At 50.3% G+C, this 24712-nt stretch overlaps 1 long non-coding RNA gene and 1 pseudogene across 2 annotated transcripts; one reads left to right on the top strand and one right to left on the bottom strand.

The window, feature by feature from the left end:
• The first annotated feature begins 18 nt into the window (after nt 1-18).
• Nucleotides 19-24138, top strand: LOC146404252 (uncharacterized). Of its 2 annotated transcripts, none has more exons than XR_014844755.1 (4): nt 19-132; nt 7587-7782; nt 15150-15212; nt 21904-24138. It is a non-coding gene; the product is annotated as an uncharacterized LOC146404252 (long non-coding RNA). The 2 variants fall into 2 exon arrangements; XR_014844756.1 differs by lacking the exon at nt 21904-24138 and adding an exon at nt 16225-20233.
• On the bottom strand, nt 5891-6547 carry LOC110260490 (poly(rC)-binding protein 1-like; annotated as a pseudogene).
• Nucleotides 24139-24712: the final 574 nt, after the last annotated feature.

Raw genomic sequence — 24712 nt, forward strand, 5'->3', positions numbered from 1 at the left:
CCTTGCCTGTCGGCTTGCATCTCTCACAAGCGTCCTGTCCTAATAATTCTGTTACTTATCACTTAACCTCTCGCTGAATTCCTTCTATACAGAGGCATGAAGGACGTGAAGCTTAGTGAGTCCAGACACAGGGTGAGTAACTCGAATTTAAAACCGTGGGTTCAAGTCCCAGTCTGTGTTTTGGCTGGGTTCAGGGTATTCGTGCTGTCAGTTTCAAGAGGGTTTGAAGAAAACACCCTACTAGCAACGCATGTAAATAGACCTTATCCATTGTCAGCTGGGTATTATTGGGTTTCAAGTCTGCTTGTCTGGAAGCCCATCTGTGGGTCATGGAGGGAAGCTCAGTTTAGTTGTCTGTCTCTACTGCACCTGAGCTGTTCCATGGTAAAGGGCTGTCTTTTTCATCCTTTTGCCCAGCTCCTGACACAGAGAAAACAGTCAACAAAGACTTGCTGAACTGAACACTTTAAAAGCTCCGCATGGAGTTCCTGTTGTGATTCAGCAGTTTTGGAACCTGACTAGTATCCATGCTGGTTTAATCCCTGGTCTCCGTCAGTGGGTTAAGGATCCAGCGTTGCCATGAGCTGTTGGTGTAGGTCACAGAAGACTTGGATCTGGAGTTGCCGTGGCTGTGTGTAGGCCGGCAGCTGCAGCTCCATTTCGACCCCTAGTCTGAGAACCTCCATATGCCTCAGGTGCAGCCCTAAAAAGACCAAAAAAGAAAAAAAAAGAAAAATATCTCAACAAAAGCGGGGGGTGGGGGGGCAGGCGGGGAGCCAAAGACCTGAAGGCAGCAGCAAAGGGCAGGCAGAACCGCAGGGATGCTGTGCTTTAAAACAATGCAAGTCACAAAACAGAAGCAGGGAACACTCAGAAGGAGGCAGCAGGTCCATATGCTTTGCTTGGGTCTGAGGAACCTTCACGTTGGAAACTTGGCCCAAATCTCCTGAGAACCTGTTAATCCATGTTCAGAAAAATCTCCCAATCTGATTTAAGAAGGGATGTTTACAAAGAAGGAGAAAAATGGAGAGTTGAGAAAACCTCAGGAGATGTTCCAGGCGCGCGACGTGCTGCCGGATTCTCCAGCCTTCCTTTGCCTCTGGGGAACTGGAGGTTCGGGAACAGTTGCGATCAAAAGAGACGCTCTGTTACACGCGAGGAGAGCTCAGGGAGAGCTGCGGGTGTTCCTGCCGCCGGGCTCGCCTAAGGAAAGGAAACAGCCCGGCAGAGCTCTGAGCTCGGGAGTCCGGGTCGCTGGAGCAGCCGAGGTATCTGCGCCGGGCCAGCGAGGAGGTCGGCCTGCCCCGAGGCCTGGGGGCTTGTGGGGAAAGGGAGGTTTCCCCCCGGAAAAGTGGCCACAGGAACTTTCCGGGACAGCTGCTCCAGGCACCAAAGGGACGCAGCCCATGGGCCTGGGCTGTGGAGCGTTTGGTTTCCTCGATGTGGAGATTCAGTACCTCAGCAGGTCCTCTGAGATGAACCGTTCGTGACGCCTGGTGTCCCCAGGGTGGAATCACTGCCCCATTTCGTCCAAGGTGTTCACCAAGCTGGGGAGGCACAGGCACTGCGAGACTCATAGACCCACGGGCTTGTCGAGCGAGAAATAGCTCAGTGCTCAAAAGCTAAGCCCTTCGGTAATTGTGAGTTTGACTGTTTCAGTGGAAAAGGCATCCACGTCACAGAGGGATTAAATCACTTGGCCGGCCATCCCGGCTTCCTTGGGGCCCCCGTCTGGTCCTCCGAGGGCTGCTTCACTCCCGTGTCTGAGGACATGCCCACCAGACCCAGAACCCCGAATTCCCTGCCCGGCTGGCCCAGCGTCTGCCTCTAGGGCCTTTGACCACAGAGACCCAAGCCGCACATGGCACATGCAGCCCCTTGGGAAAGCAGGAAAGGGATAAAAAAGAGGCCTAAACGACAGGGAAGCTGGCTCTGCAGTACCGTCGGCCAAAGCCGGAAGCCAAGAAGTTGAAATCGGAGCGGGTCATCAGGGAGGCCATAATTAGCTTAACTTACTACTTTAAGAATTGAGACATATATGCTATGAGGACCCCAAAACGTGGTCTCCTCAGAGCCTTTCCCAAAGCTCACCATGACACACGCTCGGCTTTCTGAGCAGCTGCCTGATGGCAAGGCTGGGACATGTATGTGCCATGAGTCAAGCTTTGGCCAATCCAGTCACCCTCTTGGTTTTGGGCATTAGTGGCTTTCCTACGGGACCACAGCTGCTCGCAGCCAAATCCCACAGTCAGGGGGGCATGTGTCACCCGCAAAGCACCACACACACAGCACCTGGTCCACAGCTTCCCAGGCTCCCTCCCTGCTTTGCAATGATGCTACGGGTTTTCCACCAGAACCCGGCAGTCTCTTTGGTCTTGAATGATGCTGGCAGCTGAGTCGATCCTGCTGTGGCTACTAGAGAAGCAAAGGGGTAGGAGAAGAGGGGGGAGGACACTGAGCTCGAGGGAGGGGCAGAAAGATCTGGGAGGAGAGCTGCACACAAGACAAAGCCCATGTTTGCGTGGTGTTAACACTCTCCTGCCGTGGGGGGCGGGGGCAGGAGGGGGGTCGGCACACTCTCCGAAGGGGCTGATCGTACGGATGTTTTAACTTTGCCGGTCATGACGTCTCCGGTAGCAACCCCTCAACCTGGCTGTCGTAGCCTGAAAGCAGCTGTAGAAGACACTTTATGGAAGGGGCCCGCTGGCTTGGGCCCACGCACCTGTGCCCGCCTCTGTTGTAGTGAGGAGGCGGAGTTAGAGGAAGAGCCAGAGCGCTTCAGACTGCTTTTTCGAGACCCGCGTCTCCTGTCCTCTGCCTTAGGGCAGGGACTTTCAGTAACCTCGGTTTAGCTGGGAGAGCAGGTGTGCAAGGACAAGTCTAAGGCAGAGAATGGAGATGATTTCAGCCTCAGAAACCATCATTTCCCATCTCCAGTCTTGACAGATGCCCCAGCCTACAAGGCAATCCTTCGTGTTCCAACCGCAGCAGCCACGGTGTACCTGAGCCTGATTTACCTGCTCACACCCACTCGCCTCAAGCAACAAGACGCCTTTAGACGTAGCCTCCGTTCCGACCTAAACCACTGGTGTTTGAGGCCCAGCTCTGAACTTCCACGTGGTTTTCCCCAGCTGACCCAGAAGCTCTATGAAAGCATAATGGCACAGTCAGTAGGGCTGATGAATTTTTAAATCTGGGTGCAGAGTTCCTGTTGTGGCTCAGCAGGTTAAGAACACAACATCGTGTCCATGAGGACACAGGTTCAATCCCTGGCCTCGCTCAGTGGGTTAAGGATCTGGCATTGCTGTAGCTGTGGTGTAGGCCGGCAGCAGCAGCTCTGACTCAACCCCTACCTTGCCGCAGGTGCAGCCGTTTAAAAAAAAAAAGAAAAGAATTGTTCAGGAAAGGAAGGAAACGGAAAAGGAAGAGTAACTCAATACTTGTTGTTGAAAGCCAAACTTGAAAATTTTAGGAAGAAAACATAAGACACTCGTCTTTACCACGTTGGAATGAGAACATTTTCTTGAACATTAATATTGGTTGTTAACTCCAAGCACCAGCTCTGTGCCAGGCACTGTTTTAAACATTTGGCCTCTTTAATCATCTAATGCTTACAAGTACCTGATAAGCAAGAATTGTGATCATCTCCACTTTACAGATGAATGAACAGAGGCCCAGAGAGGTTGACTTAACCTAAGCAGAACAGTAAGTGGAGGGGCTGGGACTCAAACCTACATAGTCCAGCTCCACTGCCTGTATTCTTAACCACAACAACCTCTCAAAAACCACATAAGAGGAGTTCCCGTCGTGGCGCAGTGGTTAACGAATCTGACTAGGAACCATGAGGTTGCGGGTTCGGTCCCTGCCCTTGCTCAGTGGGTTAACAATCCAGCGTTGCTGTGAGCTGTGGTGTAGGTTGCAGACGCAGCTCGGATCCCGCGTTGCTGTGGCTCTGGCGTAGGCCGGTGGCTACAGCTCCGATTTGACCCCTAGCCTGGGAACCTCCATATGCCGCAGGAGCGGCCCAAGAAATAGCAACAACAACAACAACAACAACAAAACAAACAAACAAAAAAACCACATAAGACAAACACATGTGTGCGCGCACACACACACACAAACACTACCATAGGGGGAAAGATGAATTTGAATACATTAAAAACTTCCATAAAACACAATCTAAAAAATGAAGATAGACCCAGAGAAAGAAATTATTTTAAATGCACATAATGAACAGAATGTTAGTATCCAGCCATAAAGGATTATGATTCAATAAGATAAGACAAACAACCCAAAAGAAAAGTGAGCAAAGACCATGTAAGCACATCACAGGACAGGAAACTCAAATAGTCATTGAACATATGAAAAGACGCTCAATCAAGGATGAAAATCCAGAGTGAAAAGTCATTTTGCAGCAGCAAAAATGCAGCAACACATTCGTGATGTTTCTGCCCCAGGAAGCCCGTTAGAGACTTGGCACCTGCGGTTTCTCTTGTGTCACGTAAGCACATTCTAACTAGCAGGCTGCCACATTCCAGACTCCCAGAAGGAAAGCAGGTGCTCTGCGCAAACCACAGAGTTGATGGTTGCACGGTCGAGGCAGAGGAAACCAGCCTTATCGGTTGAAGAACAGTGGGAACACCCCAGATGTTTGAGATCCCCAATGCCAGCCAAGGGCCCACCCAGCAGCCAGCCACTCTCCAAGGCAGCAGGTTCAGGCCTGCCATGTTAACCCTTTTCTGCTGAAGGCGCGTGGCTCTGGTCAATTTAAACGGTGGCTTGGTGACTCCTAACGAAGCTGACATGTGCACGTCCACTGGCCCAACCGTGTCCTCCCAGGACTACTCCGTAGTAGAGAAACTTTGCACACGTGCCCACGGAGACACAGTCAGGTGTGCCCTTTGTAGCCTGATTTTTTTTTTTTTTTTTTTTTTTTGGTCTTCTTGTCTTTTTAGGGCCACACCTGCAGCACATGGAGATTCCCAGGCTAGGGGTCTAATTGAAGCTGTAGCTGCTGGCCTACACCACAGCCACACCAGATCCTTAACCCACTGAGCAAGGCCAGGGATTGAACCTACATCCTCATGGATGCTAGCCAGGTTCGCTAACGGCTGAGCCATGACAGGAACTCCCATAGCCTGATTTCTAATAGCAAAATATCAAGAAATAATCTGAATATTGATCAGCCAGAGAGTCAATAAATGAATTGTGTCCAATTCCTGCAATGGCTGTCTTGGAGCAGTGGAAGTGAATGCATTAAAATTACATATTTCAAAATAGATAAATCTCAGAACTTAACAGCAAAAATATCTAATGGCAGCAGGACAGAGACAGCAAGACCTTCCCTGGCTGCTCAACCTAAAATATCAACTGCCCCATCCTGGCGCCATCCCTCTTCCTGCTTCCTCTCATATCTCAGCAGTTATCATCACCTAACATAGTGGCTGTCATTACTTACTCTTCTTGCTTATTTTCTGTCTGTCCAACTAGACTACAGACTCCATGAGGGCAGCAGCTTTTGTTCATTTTCTTTACTTTTTTGGGTTGTTGTTAACAAATCCATTTTAAAATGTTTAAATTCTTGACATTATAGAACTAAATCAATTCAACATTCTACTCTCACAGTTCCTATCAACAAACAGAAAGAAAATTCATGAGTCAAAACACCAAAACTAAACTAGAAACAGAGAAAAGTTTATAAAACGAAAGCATGAAGTCCCAAATTAATAGCTGAACAGAGAATGTAATTTTTAAATTCTTAGGGGATGATAAAGTCATGTAGAAACTGAACTCTTAGGAAAAATTTAAAACCTGGAAATCATTGGCCAGAAATTACACAGCTGGATCGTGAGAAACAGCATAAAGGGGTTATGAGGGAAATTATGCTTTTCTAGCTGTACCCCACGCTCTTCTCACAGGAAAGCCTAGCATTGGTTAGACTCTGGGCCAGGTGAATACTGGCAAAGAACCAGGGATAGGACTCTCCTACCGGGAGAGCCTTGCATTGGGTTGGCGGTTTTGATCTGGGCCCTGGACCTCTGGCAGATCTCCTTAATGCTGGTGCCTCGGTGCCTGACCATGTAGCCTGTCAAGCTATTTAGAATGGCGAGTTCACGGTCGGTTTGACTAAATGCATCCAGTCTCGCCCAAGAGCCTTTTATCTCTGGAAAGCGGGCGTTTGTTCTGGCAAATTTCACTGTGCATCACGGCAAAGGGAAGGCGTGGTCTTGCCACCTGGCCCAGCTCAGCTGAACAGGGTGGAGGCCTGGTGTGTTGTCCCTGGATTGAGTAGGCATCTGGAGGTGGGGGACCCAGGTCATGGACGGCAAGGGGGCCGCCCGCAGCATCGCTGCACCGAACGTGGCCGCCCTCACAGATGATTAAGGAGCCGTCTGGCACAGGCTGGTACAAAATGGTCATGGCTCTCCATCGTGGAGACGGGGAGAGCATCTCCAGCGTGACCAGGCCAATCTGCTTGGCACACTCGGTGACAAGACAGCAGCGTGCCAGCAATGGTGATGGTCCGCTTGGTGGGTGAGCCAGCCATACTCCCCACCCCCCGCCAGTGCTGAGCTGGTGCCTGGCCATAGTGACTACTCAGTAAGTACATGTGAGTTAACAGAGGAATAGAGCATGCTGCCGTTTTTATAAAATTTATTTATTTATTTATTTTTGTCTTTTTGCCATTTCTTGGGCCGCTCTTGCGGCATATGGAGGTTCCCAGGCTAGGGGTCGAATTGGAGCTGTAGCCACCAGCCTATGCCAGAGCCACAGCAACGTGGAATCCGAGCCGCGTCTGCAACCTACACCACAGTTCACGGCAACGCCGGATCGTTAACCCACTGAGCAAGGGCAGGGACCGAACCCGCCACCTCGTGGTTCCTAGTCAGATTCGTTAACCACTGCGCCACGACAGGAACTCCGATTTTTATAAAATTTAAAACGAGAAAGTACAAAGGATGATTGATAGATACAAGTATATACAGTAAAAAAACATGCTTGAGATGATGAGCACTGAATTCAGGACTTGACTGCTTCTGGGTGGCGGGGGAGCAGGATGTGATTCACGGAGAGACGCAGAGGAGGCTCAGCTGTAGGTATGATAAGGGGAACTCCCTTATTTCCTAGAAATATCTGAAGAGGGAATTTCTGCCATGGCTCAGCGGAAACAAATCCGACTAGTATCCATGAGGACGTGGGTTTGATCCCTGGCCCCACTCAGTGGGTTAAGGCTCCAGCATTGCCACGAGCTGTGGTGTAGGTTGCAGGTGTGGCTCAGATCCCATGTTGTTGTGGCTTCTGCATTGGCCAGCAGTTACAGCCCTGATTTGACCCCTAGCCTGGGAACCTCCATGTGCCACAGGTGTGGCCCTAAAAAGACAACAAATAAATAAATATATATATGTATATATGTGTGTGTATATATATGTATATATATAGCTGAAATAACAAGGTAACATATTAAGACTTGACAAAACTACGTGATGGATACATAGATTTTTTTCCCCCTGCTGTACAGCATAGGGATCAAGTTATTCTTACAGATACGTAGATATTTGTATGATTTCTCTCTCTATTTTTTGTAGGCTTGATCTAGTTCATCTAAAAACTACCCTCCCAGAGCCGATATCTTACACCACCACTCGCGACTCCTGACAGCACCACCCCCGCCCCCACCATCAGAGGCCACCCCGCACCCTGAATATTCACAGCAGCCTGCGGAAGACGCTTCCGATGACTGCTCTCACCCCGGCTGGAGCTGGATCGATCTTAAGTTGCCAGGTATTGAATTTCGCTCACCTTCACGTCCCTCTTATGCTCTTTCATGATTGTCTTACCATAAAGCAGATTTTCAGTAAATGTTGAATTGGGTAGCGTGAAAATGCTACTTTGGGAAATGGCAGGCAGAGCCGGCTACATAGCTTTGGAAGGCTCTGTGCAAAACAAGGACTTATTTTAAAATTGTTTAGGAGTTCCCGTCGTGGCGCAGTGGTTAACGAATCCGACTAGGAACCATGAGGTTGCGGGTTCGGTCCCTGCCCTTGCTCAGTGGGTTAACGATCCGGCGTTGCCGTGAGCTGTGGTGTAGGTTGCAGACGCGGCTCGGATCCCGCGTTGCTGTGGCTCTGGTGTAGGCTGGTGGCTACAGCTCCGATTCAACCCCTAGCCTGGGAACCTCCATATGCCGCAGGAGCGGCCCAAGAAATAGCAACAACAACAATAACAAAAAAAAAAGACAAAAAGACAAAAAGACAAAAAAAAAAAATTGTTTAGAGGAGTTCACATGGTGGCTCAGCAGAAATGAAGTATCCGACTCATGTCCACGAGGATGCAGGTTGGATCCCTGGCCTCGCTCAGTGGCTTAAGGACCCTCTTCCACAATAACCAGTAGTGACTCAGTGCAAAGTTGCCCAGGTGGAGATGGCATTTCTCAAGCCTTGTGGTAAGTGTGGCCTGGTCCCCAAGCTCTCCTCAGCAGAATGGAGTGGAAGTGATGGAGGTGACACTGGATGCTCCCTTGGTGCTCTGGTCCCCAGCTTTGCTGACTGGGACTTGGCTTTGTGGTCACCATGGAAACAAGCTCAAGGATGCAGGACGGCAGAGCCACCAGATGGAAGGACTCTGGGTCCCTGAGTGTGTGTGTGGAGCAGAGCCGCCCAGCAGTGCAGCACACTCCCACGACCATTAGGTGGCTCGAATCAGTCTGCATCTTGGTCACATTACTGCAGCCTAGCTTGGTTGACAAGAGATGTGATAGAAGTGTCATTTTTCAGTCACCCAACAGCCAAAAATAAGGCCTTCTAGACAATTCCAATGCTGTCACGGTCTCCTAGGCCCCGTGTACTGGCAGCAACGGGCCCTGGGCCCACCCCAGGGAAGGAGCCTGGCCTGGAGGGGGAGGTAATACACGTGCTCCCTCCCAAGCTGCTTAGGATGTTAAGGTTCCTTGCCAGAAAAAGCCTAGAGACCCCTGCACAGCAGAGAGGTCCTCACCAGGGCCCGACACCCTTCCTGCCAGCCTGGGGTGGGCTGCCCTGAGCCCCACAGAGGGTCCTCCCCAACCTTCAGAGCCTTTTCTGCAGAGACACAGGGCAAGATCGCTGGCCCTGAGAACCAGCTGGGCTGAGTCGGCTGGACCAGGGGGAGGAATTGTTGATCAGGCAGCAGCAAAACTCCGTAGTCACCAAGTTCCCAGCAAGGCTACAGACAGCCCTCGAGTCACACTAGCCCCCAGTCCAACCAGCCTGTCACCAGATAGCATCCAGGGACCAAGGATCAGATGTGACATAACTCAGCATGTGGCCCAGAGCAGGAACACACAGACTCACACACATCTCTTTCTTTGCCAACAAGCCTTAGCTTTTATAGCTATATTTTACTTGAATTTGCTCAGGAGTTTGTTTTAAATAGCTACAATTAATGAAAGTCCATGCCTGGTGTTCCACTTGGAAGAAAAAAATGGACCAGCCATCTGATGGGGCTCAATCAGAGGGAAACCAGGGTATCTGACCCTAAACCTTACAAAAAAGAAATCTGGAATTTGCCAAAGGAGGCAGCTGTGCAGTTGAGAAGATATTTTTAGTAATTAGTATTTTCCACAATATTTAATGTATCCCCAAGAAACGTCCTGGATCCTTCATTAGAATTTTCTTTAAAAGTGAAGGAACTTGGATAGGACATTGTTAAGTCAACTATAATAAAAAAAAAAAAAAGTAATAAAAATCTTAAAAAAAAAAAAAAAAGTTGAGGAATTTGCCCAAGGACAGAGGGAGACGAGACTCAATGTCAGAGACATGATCAGGCTCAAGTCTTGACGGCCCCAGTCCTGTCTTCAGCCCACACTCACACCTCCCTCCCTCTTAATTAAAAACAGCACCAGAGAACCAGGCCAGTATCAAGCAAAGGCCAAAAATTGCATGTATATGCCTGTCAGACCCTCTTCTCAAAAGCACAGTACTTCCAGAATCACCACCAAAGAGCGTGGCCGTGCTTAAAACACCAGGAGAGGAAGTTCTCATTGTGATTCAGTGGTTGATGAATCCAACTAGGAACCATGAGGTTGTGGGTTCGATTGCTGGCCTTGCTCAGTGGGTTAAGGATCCGGCGTTGCTGTGAGCTGTGGTGCAGGTTGCACATGTGGCTCGGATCCTGCATTGCTGTGGCTCTGGCGTATGCTGGCGGCTACAGCTCCGATTGGACCCCTAGCCTGGGAACCTCCATATGCCATGGGAGCGGCCCCAGAAAAGGCAAAAAGACAATAATAATAATAATAATAATAATAATAATAAATAAATAAATAAATAAAACACCAGGAGAAACAAACCTTGGGATTGGAACAGCGGGGTTGGATGGTAAAGGAGTTGAAATTATGATGACGCTGTGTGCGGCAGGGCTGGGGAGGATGGCCATACCCCAGCTGGGGGTGGGCACACGCCCAAGGTCGTGGACACAGCCAAGCAGGGAGCCCGGGGCCCAGAACAGAGGCTGGGGGACACAGAAACAGTGAATGTGCCTCTGCGATGCTCCCCAGCAGCATGGTCCATGGGCAGTCTGGTGAACACCACTGCTTCATTCAGCCTCCTGATGAGGGGGAAAGAATGGCAGATACTGGCCAAACGGGAAATGGAGAGTCAGAAGGACTCGAGAAAGCTAAGGAAGCATAAGCGGTGAGGCATTTAGAATAAACTGTCCTGTGCTGACGCCCCCTGGGGGTCTGGGAAGAGACTGGGTTAATCCAGGGAGGCCAAACATGAGCTTCCTTTCGGGGCAAGGCTGAAAAAAAGGGTGTGCAGAGGTGAAGCAGGCAGCGAGTGTTTGGGGACCCGCGTCTTCTGTCAGAGACGCCTACTGCAAAAGGACCGCAGCTCTCAGAGTGTTGCAGAAGTTTCAAACACGCAGACTCAGAGGCTCACCACTTCACCAAATGACCTCATTTGGGGGTGGCAGACTGACGAAGGCGTCACCATTTGCGGTTGTTGGAGCAGGAAGAGGAATGGCGGCCTTTTCTGAAACCACAAAAGCCATGGTCAGTGCCAGAGTCAGAGAACGAGGAAGCTGGCTGCCTTCCTCTGCTCTCGGCCACAGGGAGGTATGTTGAGGAGTCAACAGACTGTGAGCCCAGAGAGGATTCTTACCAGAGCTCTACTGGGCTGGCATGCTAATCTCACACTTCCAAACTCCAGAAGTATGAGAAATAAATTTCTACTGTTTCTTGTTGTTGTTGTTTTCTTTTTACAGCTGCACCTGTGACATATGGATGCTTCTGGGCCAGGAGTCAAATTGGAGCTGCAGCTGCAGGCCTCCACCACAGCCATGGAAACACCAGATCCCAGCCACATCTGCGGCCTACACTGCAAGTCACGGCAATGCCAGATCCTTAACCCACTGAGCGAGGCCGGGAATCAAACTTGCACCTTCATGGACACTCTGTGGGGTTCTTAACCTGCTGAGAGAGCCACAATGGGAACTCTGCTACTATGTCTTTTTAAAGGGAGAGAGAGGAGCCTGGTAAGAATTTGATCAGGGGCTCCTGTCTGGGTCCAGATGCCTACCTTCCCAGGTGTCATGATCCCGTGGACCCGCACCCAGGGCCCACAGCCACCTTCAGTTGCCCAGAACAAGGCCTTCCATATAAAACCCCGTCCCTGAGGCCTGCCTCGCTGTCCAAGGGCTCCTGGAGAGCAGGGCTAGCCTGCCTCTTCCAAACTCTTCACCATTCCTAGCCCAGCTTCGTCCAGCTCCTGACTCTTAAATGACTGGTGTTCCTGGCTCTACAGCTTGCTGCCTTCAGCAGCCAGGAAGGTTACTTCACCCTGGAAGTGCCAACCCTCCCTCCCCTGCCAGTGCTGACCCAGTCCCCTGACTCCTTTCCCCTGGCAGGTCCTGAACCCTCACCTTAGTTTCAGCCCCCGGGTCCCTCAACTCCCAGCTGTAGCCCACCCATCCGACACCCACCATCTAACTGCAGCCCCCTGAGTGTGCCTTTGCTGAGTTGGGACAGAGCCACACTGTGATTGTACCTCTGTTTGGAGGGTGTTGCATATAGTACATGCCTAGCAATCTCCAGTAAGGTGTCAACCTCATGGCTTGGGTTTGTTACTTCTTTAATATTCTTGCCGTCGTCTTTAAGAGACCAGAATGTAAAAACAAGCACCACTGCCAGTATTTGGGTTTTGTTAAGAAGGTGTACTCAACCCAAGTCGACCCAAGGCTTTGGGGCCTCTAACTTGAAAACGTGATTTATTCCCGGCTGTGTCTGAGCCTCTAGGAAGGGCCAGCGACATGGTACATACACCCGGGGAAACCAGGACAAGGCAAGGGCCCATCTCACGGAGCTCATCGTCCCCTGGGGAGCCGGACAGGGGCCGAACGAGCCAGGGTGGGCGCCGCTGAGACGTGTGTCAGGGAGGCAGTCTGGTCCGTGAGACCATCAGGTGCCGATTTGAGGAATGGAAGCAGCAGCGGGGGGTGGGTGGGAAGGCGCCCCCAGCAGGAGCATCGTGGGCATGAGAGGGAGACCCTGACACTGTGAGGTGCCCCGGTGTGGCTAGCAGTGGGGGTGGAGACGGGCAGAGCCACATCTGGCGGGGCCTGGTCCTCCAGGCCGGGCAGCCTGGACTTTACCCGGTGATGTGCTTCGGTCCCCTAACGGCAGCGTACGTAAGAATCGGCGGGGGAGCTGGTTTTAACTGGGTTCCTGAAGCCTGCACACAGAAATTCGGATTCAGCAGGTCAGGGAGTGGCCCCAGGAATCTGCGCTTTACCAGCCACTCTGCTGGGCGAGTCCGCTGCAGAGACACGGCTGGCAACGCTTTTCCCAATGCAGCTTCGGGAGACGTGGGGCCACAGAGGGTGGCGTGACCAGAGCCGTTTCAGAAAAATCACTCTGGCAGAAAGTACCCCGTACGTGCTCGCTCAGCAAAGCCCCCTAATCCTTTGATAATCCTTCCTAATCTTCTGTCGCCCGGGGCTGCAAAGCTCAGTGTGGGCTCCAAAAGACACAGTCTCCTGAGAAGAGAGGCGCCTGGGAAAGTTAGGCCTGAGGGCTCCCGGGCTGTGGTCTTGGACCCTCTGTAGCCTCAAACCCTCAAACCCAGGGCAGCGAGGGGTGCTGGTTGTGTAAGCATGAAAGCCTTGGGGCCCCAAGGCCACTGAGGGCCCTGCGGATGCCGGAGGACCCCGGCTCTGCTGGGGATGGGAGCCTGGAGCAGATCCATGTCTGGTCAAGTCGGGGCTCCAGGAGCTCCCGACAGGCCAGAACCTGTGCTCGTTGGGTTACTAAAGACCCCGGGCGACTTGGGCGCAGGCCACGTCAGCTCTCTACCTCTGCAATGCCAATTACATCGTCTCAGAGAACTGAGCCCGACCTGATTCGCACAGCCTAGCGTCTTGCAGCCAACGATGATAAACACATTGATAGATGTTTTGTGATGACGACAACAGTGACATTCCAACCAAGAGCCCGCACACTCGGTTCCTGGAGCTGCTTCATCCATGGAGCCCAGTCCTGCAGAAACTGCCGCCTTATGCTCTCGTGATTCTGACCATGGTAGGAAATCCAGGCTGCTGATGGCATGAAGGCTGGGTGCTGTTCCCCGTAGCTCACCACCCATGCTCACCCCAAGATCCAAGCCCGATGAGCCTTCAGAGCCCAGACCTGTCCCACCTCGGTGCCTTTTCCACAGCTAGTGGCATCTCTCCCGAAGGTAGACAGCGCTGTGGGCTGGAACATTTTGTTTCATAGTCTACAATCCCAGAGCCCAAGAGCTATGTCTCGGGTTTCTTTTTTCTGTTCCCCGCACCAAGCAGCTACTCAGATGAGCGATCTGAAATGACCAAGGGGGCTCTCTGTGGGTGGGCTGGGCCCTCACATTCAGCCCTTGGCCAAAGGGCTAACAGCTCTGCTCTGCCACCACCCGATCGCCAGACTCTGAACTGAGACATTTGTTTCCTGCATACTCCCCAGATAATTTCTTTGGCTTATGCTTCGCAGGATTGCCTTTTACCTGCCAAATCCTGACTGGTATTTGCTGGGGTCGAGCCTCATTGACTATCGGGCAAGACGCCACTGAAGATCTAGAGAAAAAAATGGAAAAATAGTCTTGGTCATGTGCTTTCAACAGCCATTAGGAGATGATTCCATTTAAATCAGCTACGGGGGGCCTACCTCAAGCATTTTAGCTTTTCTATGTCAAATTGTCTGTTAGTTTTTAGGCCATAAACATTTAAACATGTGTGCATGTGCGTGTGTAATCTCATGACATTTGTGAGTATGTAGTTGACACCTTAAAAAAAAAAATCTAAGAAACACCAACCTGATATATATATTTATATATGTGTGTGTATGTATGTATGTATGTATATAAATGGATGCACTGCAGCATATGGAAGTTCCCAGGCTAAGGGTCAAATTGGAGCTGCAGCTGCAGGCCTGTGTCACACCCACAGCAGTGCCAGATCCAAGCTGCATCTGCGACCTACACCACAGCTCACAGCAACGCCAGATCCTCGACCCACTGAGCAAGACCAGGGATCGAACCCATATCCTCATGGACACTACGTCAGGTTCTTCACCTGCTGAGCCACAACAGTAACTCCCAACCTGATGTTATTAATTGAACAATAAGTTCCAACATAGGCATCAAAAATATTTACAATTGAGTTTCAGGAGAGCCATAATCAACTTTGAACACCATGCTCAGAACTTGAAGAGATGGCCAACAAGGACAGTATTCTACTCTAGAGAACTACAGTCACGCAGTCATTGTCATTCGTTAGCATGAGGCCTCGAGTGGCTGGCGTTAGGGAAACACAGCCAAGGACCCATATGTCTTGGTACAGAGGCCAAGGGGTCTGGACGAACTCCAGCAATGATGGTCTCTCCCCTGCCCATGATGTCTGGGGACCGGGGTGGGGGGGCGGGGCAGCTGGGGTGCCCTGTCAACATCCGCTTTTGACCTGGGATAAAGAGATCTGAAATCTTAAGAGAAGTTTAAGATCTAGGAATTGGTTTATTTCGATTAAAACGGACTTTTAAGTAGTCTTCAAAATGATATTTGTGTCATATTATGGCTATTTTATTAAAATAAGGACATATATGTCCAGCACTGCCACATACGTGACATTTATTTTATGCCATTTAATTCTAGATATTACTCTCCCAACCTTAAGAGGCTTCCCCCAGGACTCGGAGGGTCAGGACCACATAACAGGTAAGTAGGAGAGTTGGGATCCACCCCCATCTGTCTGCCACGATCCCGTGTTCTTTCCACTGCATCATACCTATGACACTTGGCGGGGCTGCCTTTTCTGGATGACAGAGCTGTTTCTTGGCCTTACAGTCAAGAATTTCGGGAGTTCCCGTTGTGGCTAAGTGGATTCAGTGGTTAACACACCTGACTGGCATCCATGGGGACGCAGTTTCGACCCATGGCCTCTATCAGTGGGTTAAAGATCTGGCATTTGCCATGAGCTGTGGTGTAGGTTGCAGGTGCAGCTTGCATCCTGCATTGCTGTGGCCCTGGTGTAGGCTGGCATCTACAGCTCTGATTGGACCCCTAGCCTGGGAACCTCCATATGCCACAGGTGTGGCCCTAAAAAGAGAGAGAGAGAAAAAAAAAAAGAATTTCTATCTGCTGTAAACAAAAATCACAACAAAACTCTACCTATTAGTCAGGTGTGGCCTATTGGCCCAGGATGCCCCCTGGCACATGTATACAGTGCCATTAAGGCCAGAATCAAATATCGGGGGGGCCACTGCCACGCTGCCACCCTTCCCAGAGCCCTCAACTCAGAGATACTACTCAGAAATACACAATGAGTTTTCAGACACCAAATGACAAAAGTGAGTTTCAGGGGACCACTGTTTGTATGCACGCACACACACACACACACACACACGCCCAGCTGGGCTGCCCTTCGTCTTAACAGCCATGTAGAAGCCTTCGTGTGCACCTGGCTGTTCCTCTCAGAGGCTGTATTTCAGATGCGCTGGGCTGAGACCTCTTGTTCTCAAACTGTCATCTCTGTTCATAAACTCCAACAACCCCGGCGGTGATATCCTCGTGGCAGAGGCCGTGCCTCTGTAAGCCGCCCGTGGCAAACACAGAAGCTGAGAGGACACAATGGGTGTGAGAGGGACCCTAACATTTGCCAGATTCCCGTTAGGAGCCAGAAGCTTCCCAATAATCATGTGACGCGTTTATTCCGACCTCCGCTTTTTAGATGAGGTCAACTCAAGCTCTGGGAGATTTGCGATCTGCCAAACTCGGACTGTTACTGAGAAGCAAAGTAGGGCTGGAATTCATCTGCCTCTCTTCACACCCATGCTATCTCATTTTATTTCATTTAATACAACTCATCCTTCTTCACATGACGACGAAGGTATTATTATGGCTACCTTACAGGTGAAGCAACAGAGGTTGCTTCTGGAATGAGTTTGCCCTCCGGGAATGCAAGCATTTTCCCACCTTGTATCATGTAAGTATTATTCATACACAAGTCAAGACTCTTAAGAGAACACAAAAGAAAGTAAGTGTTTTTGAGGACAAGCCCCTCCGGGTGCTGTTCAGCCTCTTTATTGTTCCAGGTAGACTAAGCCTTCGCATAAGCCTCATCACCCCAAATAGCAATGCTGTCATAACCTCCATCCAAAAAATCATGGCTTCTAAATCTAAAACTCAGACCTGAAAGTAACAGATGTGGTTTGTTCTTAGCCTCTAAGATTCCTGGTTGAGACTTTCTTGGTTGTGGGAGTTCCCTCGTGGTGCAGCAGGTTAGGTATCCGGCACTGTCACTGCAGCAGCTTGCATCGCTGCTAGGGTGTGAGCTCAGTCCCTGGCCTAGGAATCTCCCCATGCCATGGTCTACATACCTCAGGCATGGCAAAACAAAAACCAAAAAACGACTTTCTTGGTTGCAAATAGCAGAAACCTGAATTAGTACCAATAAATACGGGTTTGATTGGAAAGATGAAATCCATGAACCAGGGCAAGACAGCTTGTAAAACCTCAGCAAAGGAATTTAAAGACCTTCCTTCTAGAGCTGAGGCAGCTTACATGACCCAATTCCCAATGTCATGTAATCAGGCCAGAGTCTCAGAATGAGAAGTGAATGGTTCTGACTAGTCCAGCTTTTACGGAGCAGGCTTACCTGGAAGAGACACGGCTGCCAGGGCTCACCCCTACGAGGGTCAGGGTTCTTAGCAAAGAGAAAGGAGTTACTCCTTATGTTTATTCATAAAAATATAGTTAACCCCAAATTCTAAGCATAAAATTATAATATGGATGGAACAATATGATGGAGAAAAGTACTAAGATGTCAGGGGACCTGATTCCCAATCATTTCTGCAGTATCTTTGGGTAATTCCTGCATCTATAAAATGCGGCACTGACAGTTCCAGTCGTGGCTCAGTGGCTAACGAATCTGACTAGGAACCATGAGGTTGCAGGTTCAATCCCTGGCCTTGCTCAGTGGGTGAAGGATCAGGCGTTGCTGTGAGTTGTGGCGTAGGCTGGCGGCTATAGCTCCGATTAGACCCCTAGCCTAGGAACCTCCATATGCCGCTGGAGCGGCCCTAGAAAAGGCAAAAAGACAAAAACAATAAATAAATAAAATAAATAAATAAATAAAATGAGGCACTGAAGTCGATGACCAAATGCCTTCTTTTTTTTTTTTTCCTTTTAGAGCCGCACCCACAGCATATGGAAGGTCCCAGGCTAGGGGCCTACACCACAGCCACAGCAACACAGTATCTGAACCCCCCACATTTACTGCCCCGATCCGGCAGAGTTACTTGGGGGCCTCTCAGTTCTAAATGCCATCTCTTATCACAGCCCCGACTTCCTGGTACTCACTCCTCTGCTAAGCAGACCGCAGGATTTTCCAGGAGATTAGGAAGTAGCTCTTCTGAAGGTCTCATTATGAGTAAGCAAAGGCTCGGTGCTCAGTGGGTGGAGGCATGGCAGCCTCAAAGTCAGTACCTTGAACTTGAGCATCCTGATCTCAGGGCTATGCTGCCAGGGCAGAAAGAGCAGATCTGAGCCCAGAGATTCCTGGGGTTTGGGTCGGCCCCTGTGGTCAGGGACAGGCCAGTCTTTGCCTGGGGCTTTTCATTTTTACAGTTCTCAGTTTTTCAATCAAAAGTAGCTGGCGCCACAGGGCGGTGAGCGGGGTGGCATGGAAAGACCTGCCTCTGGGCTGTGGGGTCAGGATTTGGTCCTGACCATGATTCGTGGGGACGTTGTCTTAAAATGCAAGTCCCATTGCTCTTGAGAGACACTCTAGGCTGAGAGCGGCTAACATTCGCCAAGCAGTGAGGCCCTCTGCTGTGTGTTTGCCGGAGGTTTTTTCATTTAATCGTCATAACAACCCTGCAAGGTAGGCATCTGTCCCCACTCTGCAGATGCGAAACAGAATTGCAGAGAGGCGGGCAGCTGGCCCAAAGGCAAATAACTAGAAAGTGGCAGAATTGAGACTTGAACCCAGGTCTGACTGCTGCCCAAGCCTGTGCATTTAGCAGAATAGAGGAAAAATAACAAACGCTCTCCTTTCCCCCAGCTCAGTGTGGTCAGTGGGAACAGGCCTGTTCCCCTCTTCCTTGTGAGACAGTCAGTAGCCCCCCAATGCCAGCACTTCGCAGGGGGCCAGGGATTTGCCTCCAGCATCTCCTCAGGAGGGAGGCCCAGGCTGGTGACAGAACCCAGTTCCTGGGGCTGGTGACTGCCTGGTCTTGGGAAAAAGAAGGTCTTAGTAAAACTTGTACCCGGGGACATGGAATGAGAGGAGGCCTGTGTCCTTCCCCTTGCAGGACAGGTGCCAGGCCAGTCCAGACTGGCTTGTTTGAAAACAGTGCCAACTGCAAGGGCGTTGGTGAGATTCTTGCCCTGTGCCCCAGACTGAATGTCTGCTGCGAAGAGAGCTCAGATTCCGCAGGAGGAGTCAGGTTGGGCTGTATCCAGGGCTGAGGTCAAGTCTGATGGGAGCCCAGTGGAGTGCGTTTCACATTGGTCCACTCCTCTCCTGCCTCCGCTCTCAGGGCTGAGCCGGGATGACGCAGAGGTTCCTTCTGGGACAGGCCTGGGCAGGAAGGGATCTGGATCTGTCCTCAGTCTCGGGGGCTGGGGGTAGAGTCGGAAGTAGAACTCCAGGAGCTCCTGTTGTGGCTCAGAGGATTAAGAGCCTGACTAGGATCCATGAAGATGCAGGTTCGATCCCTGGCCTGCTTCGGTGGGTTAAGGATCCGGCATTACCATCAGCTGTGGTGTAGGTCGCAGACACGGCTCAGATACATGGTAAGGGATGGCACCTAGAACTGAGAGGCGGGCCCCCAGGTGACTCTGCCAGCTCTGGGGCGATAAACCTTTTTGTTCTTTTTGGGTTGGCTTCTGTTTCCTTTAAAAACATAAAATAAAACCAGAGGATCAAGATGAGACAGGCAATAAGGTTAATAAAGACCAATGCCCCAAACATAAGTCAGACTCCTCAGCCAAGCTCTCCCTGAGTTGGTTAACAAATAAGCCAGTGATGAAGCTGCTCCAGCACATTCTATTCTGTAGCCCAGAAGGGATGCTTCCCATTAGGAGGGACACAGACACCATTAGTAGAGCTTCAGTCCCTGTGCCTGTGTCTGCATATGTGGTGGGTGATAAGACCACCTCCACCCCCAGGTCACTTCTGAGACGCCACCAGGCCAGAGAGGACCAGAGGCGGGAGGGTCTCATGTCATACTGCCTTTGCCATCTGACCACCAGTGCCTAGTTCTAGCACAGATGCACAGATTGAGAGATTAGTGAGCAGTGCAGTCGGGAAGCCTCGGTGGAAGAGGGAGGAATTAGAGGGGGTCCCAGGGCAGGGGAAGAGCCGGGACCCTGTGCTGGGAAGGAGTCCAGCATGTTCGGGAAGCAGGGCCAGGACCAAGCACAGACTTTGCTACAGCAAACTTTCTCACATCCCTGCTGTAATGTATCTAATTATAAATTATAACCTACTCGAACTTGGAGTTCCCATTATGGCTCAGCAGGTTAAGAACCTGAAGCAATGTCTGTGAGGACGCAGGTTCCATCCCAGGCCTCGCTCACTGGGTTAAGGATCTGGCACTGGTCTCCAATGCAGCTCGGATCCGGTTTGCCTTGGCTGTGGCATAGGCCAGCAGCTAAAGCTCCGATTCAACCCCTAGCCTGGAAACTTCCTTATGCTGCGGGTGCGGCCCTAAAAAAACAAAAACAGAAAAAAATATAAATGAGCACTGTTAAAACCCTTGTCAATTTTAGCAGCAAGCACTCAGGATGAGGGCAGGCAGGGATGCGTCCGCCCACCCCTCCTCCTCCGCCAGCCTCTGCTCACCTCTGTTCCCTCCGTGTACCTGGGGCTTTGCAAACGGTGGAGGCGCGCAGCAGCTTCCTCCACGCAAGCTCTTTAAGCTCAAAATTCTTATAGGAAGAAAATTGCTTTCTCTTTGTGCCTTCAAATCCCACTGCACAGATGATTCCTGCAGGTTTAATGTTTCTGCTGCTTAGCACTGAGAGAAAATGTTTGGGTTTGTCTTAATAGACTTCTGCAAATCAAATACATAACATTTCTCTTAAAATTGCGGTCATCTGGGGTGACTAGTTCCAGATTCAGAACAGGGCACATCCTGGGTTGTCCTGATTCAACCAGAAAGGGCCGTCACTGCCTGGTGGCCCCCCCCCGGCCTCCCGTGGGGGAATGTTGGGCCCCCATGGTCAGGCCCCAGCTCCCACAGAGTCTCTCCCCCCGCAGCTGTGGGTCTACACCTTTCCTGAAATCTCCGCTCCTGACTTCAGGTTAGAGCTCCCTGCAACCAGGCCACCAGGCAGGACGTGCCTGGAGATGAGGCTCACGCTTCACCCGCTCTTCCAACACGCATGCCTTCCTGCCTCCCACGTGCCCAGCAAATTGCTAGGCCCTGGGTTATATCTGCAAGCAAGCCTCTCCTGGCATCACGCTGAAGAGTATAGACTCTAGAGCTAGACTGCCTGGCGTAGAAGCCCAGCTCTGCCACGTGCTGGCTCTGTGCCTGTGGGCAAGTCACTTAGGCCCATGTTTGCCATGGTGATGGCAGCTGTCCACACCTCACAGCAACGAGAGGATTAAGTGGATTCGCATGTTGCTAAGCATGTTTATGGTTAGTGGCCAGTAAGTGCTGCATACAAGTATCACAGACTGTGGTGATAATGGAACGGGCTGCTTCCATCAACTCCAAGTGCCCTCGATAACAAGGGTAAGTACGAGATCTTTTCAGAGGACACAAGAGGGGTGTGTAAACCCAGACTTAGGAGGGCTTCCCAAGGGTTGCCACATGCTAAACCGAGACTTAAAGAACCAGTCAACCGTGGTGAGGAGATGTGAGGACGTGGGGAAGAATGTTCTAGATTGCGGGCATAGCATGTGGAAAGGTGTGGAGGCCAAAGTCCATGCTTTCTCTGGTGAGTCTGCATCATGAAAAAAAAATAAAACAAACAGTAAGTCAGTCACTGAGTAACAGTTATTACAAATTTGTAATGCGCCCTCTCCTTGTTGAACCATTAATGTACAAACCACGGAGAATTCAGGTTCAGATCACCAAGAGCAAGTCTGAACTCAAGGCATCTTGGAAGGTTATACCAACACGGTCACGGTCGCTCCTAAGTTCTCTTTTTATTTTCAGTAAGAAAAAAACATGTTTGAACTTGGAATTTTTAGGTTGATGGAATCATTTCTTGAACGCTTTCTGGTCCGCAGGCTCGAGAAGAGAAGACACAGCCCAGTCTTTGTTTCCACCTCCCACGTCGCCCTGGCACACTTTCCGTGTGGCAGCTATTTGGCTAATGCCTTTTATCTCTTATACTTGAATGCACTGAATTTTTTAAAGTTTGCATCTCAAATTTTTTTTTTTTTTTTTAGGGTCGTAGGTGCAGTACATGGAAGTACCCAGGCTAGGGGTCGAATCAGAGCTGCAGCTGCTGGCCACAGCCACAGCCACAGCAATGCGGGATCCTTAACCCACCGAACAAGGCCAGGGATCGAACCCACATCCTCATGGACACTAGTCGGGTTCATTATAGCTGAGCCATGATGGGAACTCCAAAAAAACTTTTTAAATGGTGGGCACTGAATGAATCCTGCCAGTGCCCAGTGGCTCCCTCTCCACCCAACTCACAACAAGTCAAGTCTGGGCCTGCCTCTGATCTCCTGGAGCAGAAAGCTCATCTCCAAGATGACCTCACTGCAGAGCCGTGTTTCATAGTCAACTGGCAAATCTCCGCAGGACTGAGAACGAAGGTGGGAAAGACAAAGATACAAACCAGCCAGGATTGGACAAGTCAAGTCAGTTCAGAGAACCAGCTGCACCTATGATTAGTTTTCAATTTTAAGAAAACTAAAGGGGGAGAATTCTTCCTAGCTGATAATAATTCTGTGCAGAAACCCATCACAGCCTTTTTCTTCTTAGCCAATGTGGTTCCTAAGATAACAGAAGAAGAAAAGGGATTTCAGAATTCGTTTAAGCTGGGGATTTTCAAGTAGGTTTTGACTGAGGAATACTTCGTTCAACCTAAATATCACCAAGATGTATAAACGAAAAAACCACACCAAGATGGAGCCACTGTGCTGACTGAAGGCAGGATCCAGCCCCACCTGCAGCTATTGCCCTACCCCCGAGCATGCCTCAAATCACTGTAGTCTAACTGCCCTGGCCCTGCCATTGTGCAGAAGGAAAACAAGGCTGAGAAAAAATGCTTGCCTTGTCCAAGGTCACATAGAAGAGCCAGGATGAGTTCCCAGGTCTACTTCCTCCAAATTCAGTGACTCTTCCACTGCTCCCAGCAGATGGCGGGGAAACATGCTCGCTGACGCTGGGCCGTGGCTGATGAGGAGGAGAGAGAGGAGGAGAGCTGCCTGTCAAATGCACGGACAGCAGAGCCGGCAAAGGCATGCCGTGAGTGGAGGGCGGTGATGGGGGCTCCAAGATGCCCCATTTAAATGAGAGGACAGCGTATCCCGTCTTCTGCTGGATCACCAGCCTGTGACGATTTGCGTGCGTAAAGAAGTCCGCAGACAGTCACTGCGCATCCGCTCTCAGGTGCCGGGCACAGCGCTATGAAATCAAGGAAGTCACTCCGTCATCCCAGGGGCTCACGGTCTAGAACAGCAAACAGCCTGGAAACCCTAAGCGGAGCGAGTGCGAGACGGCAGCTCTGGGCCTACGAGGGACTGACACAAGCGGAGGGGAGGGGACAGCTCCACTCGCGGGGAGAATCAAAGATGGCCCAGCAGAAGAGACACCAAAGAAAAAGACCAAAGACACGGGCTTTCCAAGGATGAGTTTCCCTCCAGGCGGACAGGAGAGAAGGGCATCTGACTCAGAGAGAGCAGAAACAGGTTCCAGCAGAGGTGAAGATGCTCCCCTGCAGGCACGAAAGACCGGCCAGGGGCCCCGGGGAAACTCACGCCGTGAAGAGGCGTCTGCCCTGGCTGAACCGAGGCGACTAAGAGCAGGAGTGGAAGACAGCGGGGGTTTTCAGATGGACAGTCAGCATAAGGAGTGGGATGGATAAAGAGGACAGGAGGGCTCCCCTGACTCCCACGGTCCCCCCCTCCCCCTGGGAACTCTGAAAGGTAGTGCCACCACGTGGGATGAAGAATTTCAGAACAGAAATGAGGAGCCAGCCTCAGCTGCCAGGAGTTCAAGTGCTGGCAGGTCCTCCAAGTGGAGATATTACGAGGGGAGACGGGTGTAGGGTCTGACGGTGCCCACAACACAGGCTGGGCATGTGCCTCAGCTTTAACTTCTCAAGGAAAAGGCATCGTCTTGGTTGCATAACCAAGCTTGTTGTAGCTTTCTCCTCTGAGGCTTCTAATTAGTAGGATGACTCGACTGAAATTGTGTGTTGGCGGTTTCCTTTTTCCCGAAGATATCTAGTAAAATCCAACGCTACCAGCTTTTACCAAAGTTCACCGGGGGAATAGGGCCACACCCCATAGACACTGGCTTCCTCGATTACATCTGAATTAGGGAGCAAATTCATTTTAAGTAATAATAAAAGTACACAACACTGAAAAATAGCACATGTCCAATTTAGCTTTGTCCCATCCATTCTTTTCTGGAATAAAATTATCACCATCTTGCAAGCAAAAAAACTATATATATATGTAAAACTACATATAACTATATATAACTATATATACATAACTATATGTAACTATATATATATGTACAGTTCCCAGGTAAATGTACAATTCCCAAGCTGGGGAACCCTGCAATTACTCAGGAATGAATTAGGTACATGGTTCTCATTCAATCAATATGTCTTCACCAAATAACTTACTACCCTGAGACACAGCACTCAAAACCGTGGGAGACCGTAAAAATCGAAAAAGTCTAAGAAGTAGAATATCAGCTCTAGGAGCTGATAATTAATTGGCTGGATAAGCCAGTATCAAAATGAGAATGTAAGCACAGATGTGACAAATGTCAATAGAAATTAAATGTCACAAAAGTTCAGGGGGAAATAGAAGGTTGAAGCAGAGTAATGAGGACACCTTTCATGGAGGAAAGGCACCGTCTTCGCCTAGTGGAAAAGGACGATCTGGGTTGGGACAAGCAGATAAAGGACAGGACAGCTGGCTGGAGGGAGAGAAGGGACTGAGATGTGGCATGGGTACCACCAGGTGTTCCAAGACTAGAAAAGATGTGATTCCGGCCAGAGCATAG

The sequence above is a fragment of the Sus scrofa genome, chromosome 4 (assembly GCF_054392235.1).
Source record: "Sus scrofa isolate SSC_HxYL_T2T_F1_AM1 chromosome 4, Sscrofa_HxYL_maternal_Yorkshire_Landrace_v2.0, whole genome shotgun sequence".
Taxonomy (NCBI): domain Eukaryota; kingdom Metazoa; phylum Chordata; class Mammalia; order Artiodactyla; family Suidae; genus Sus; species Sus scrofa.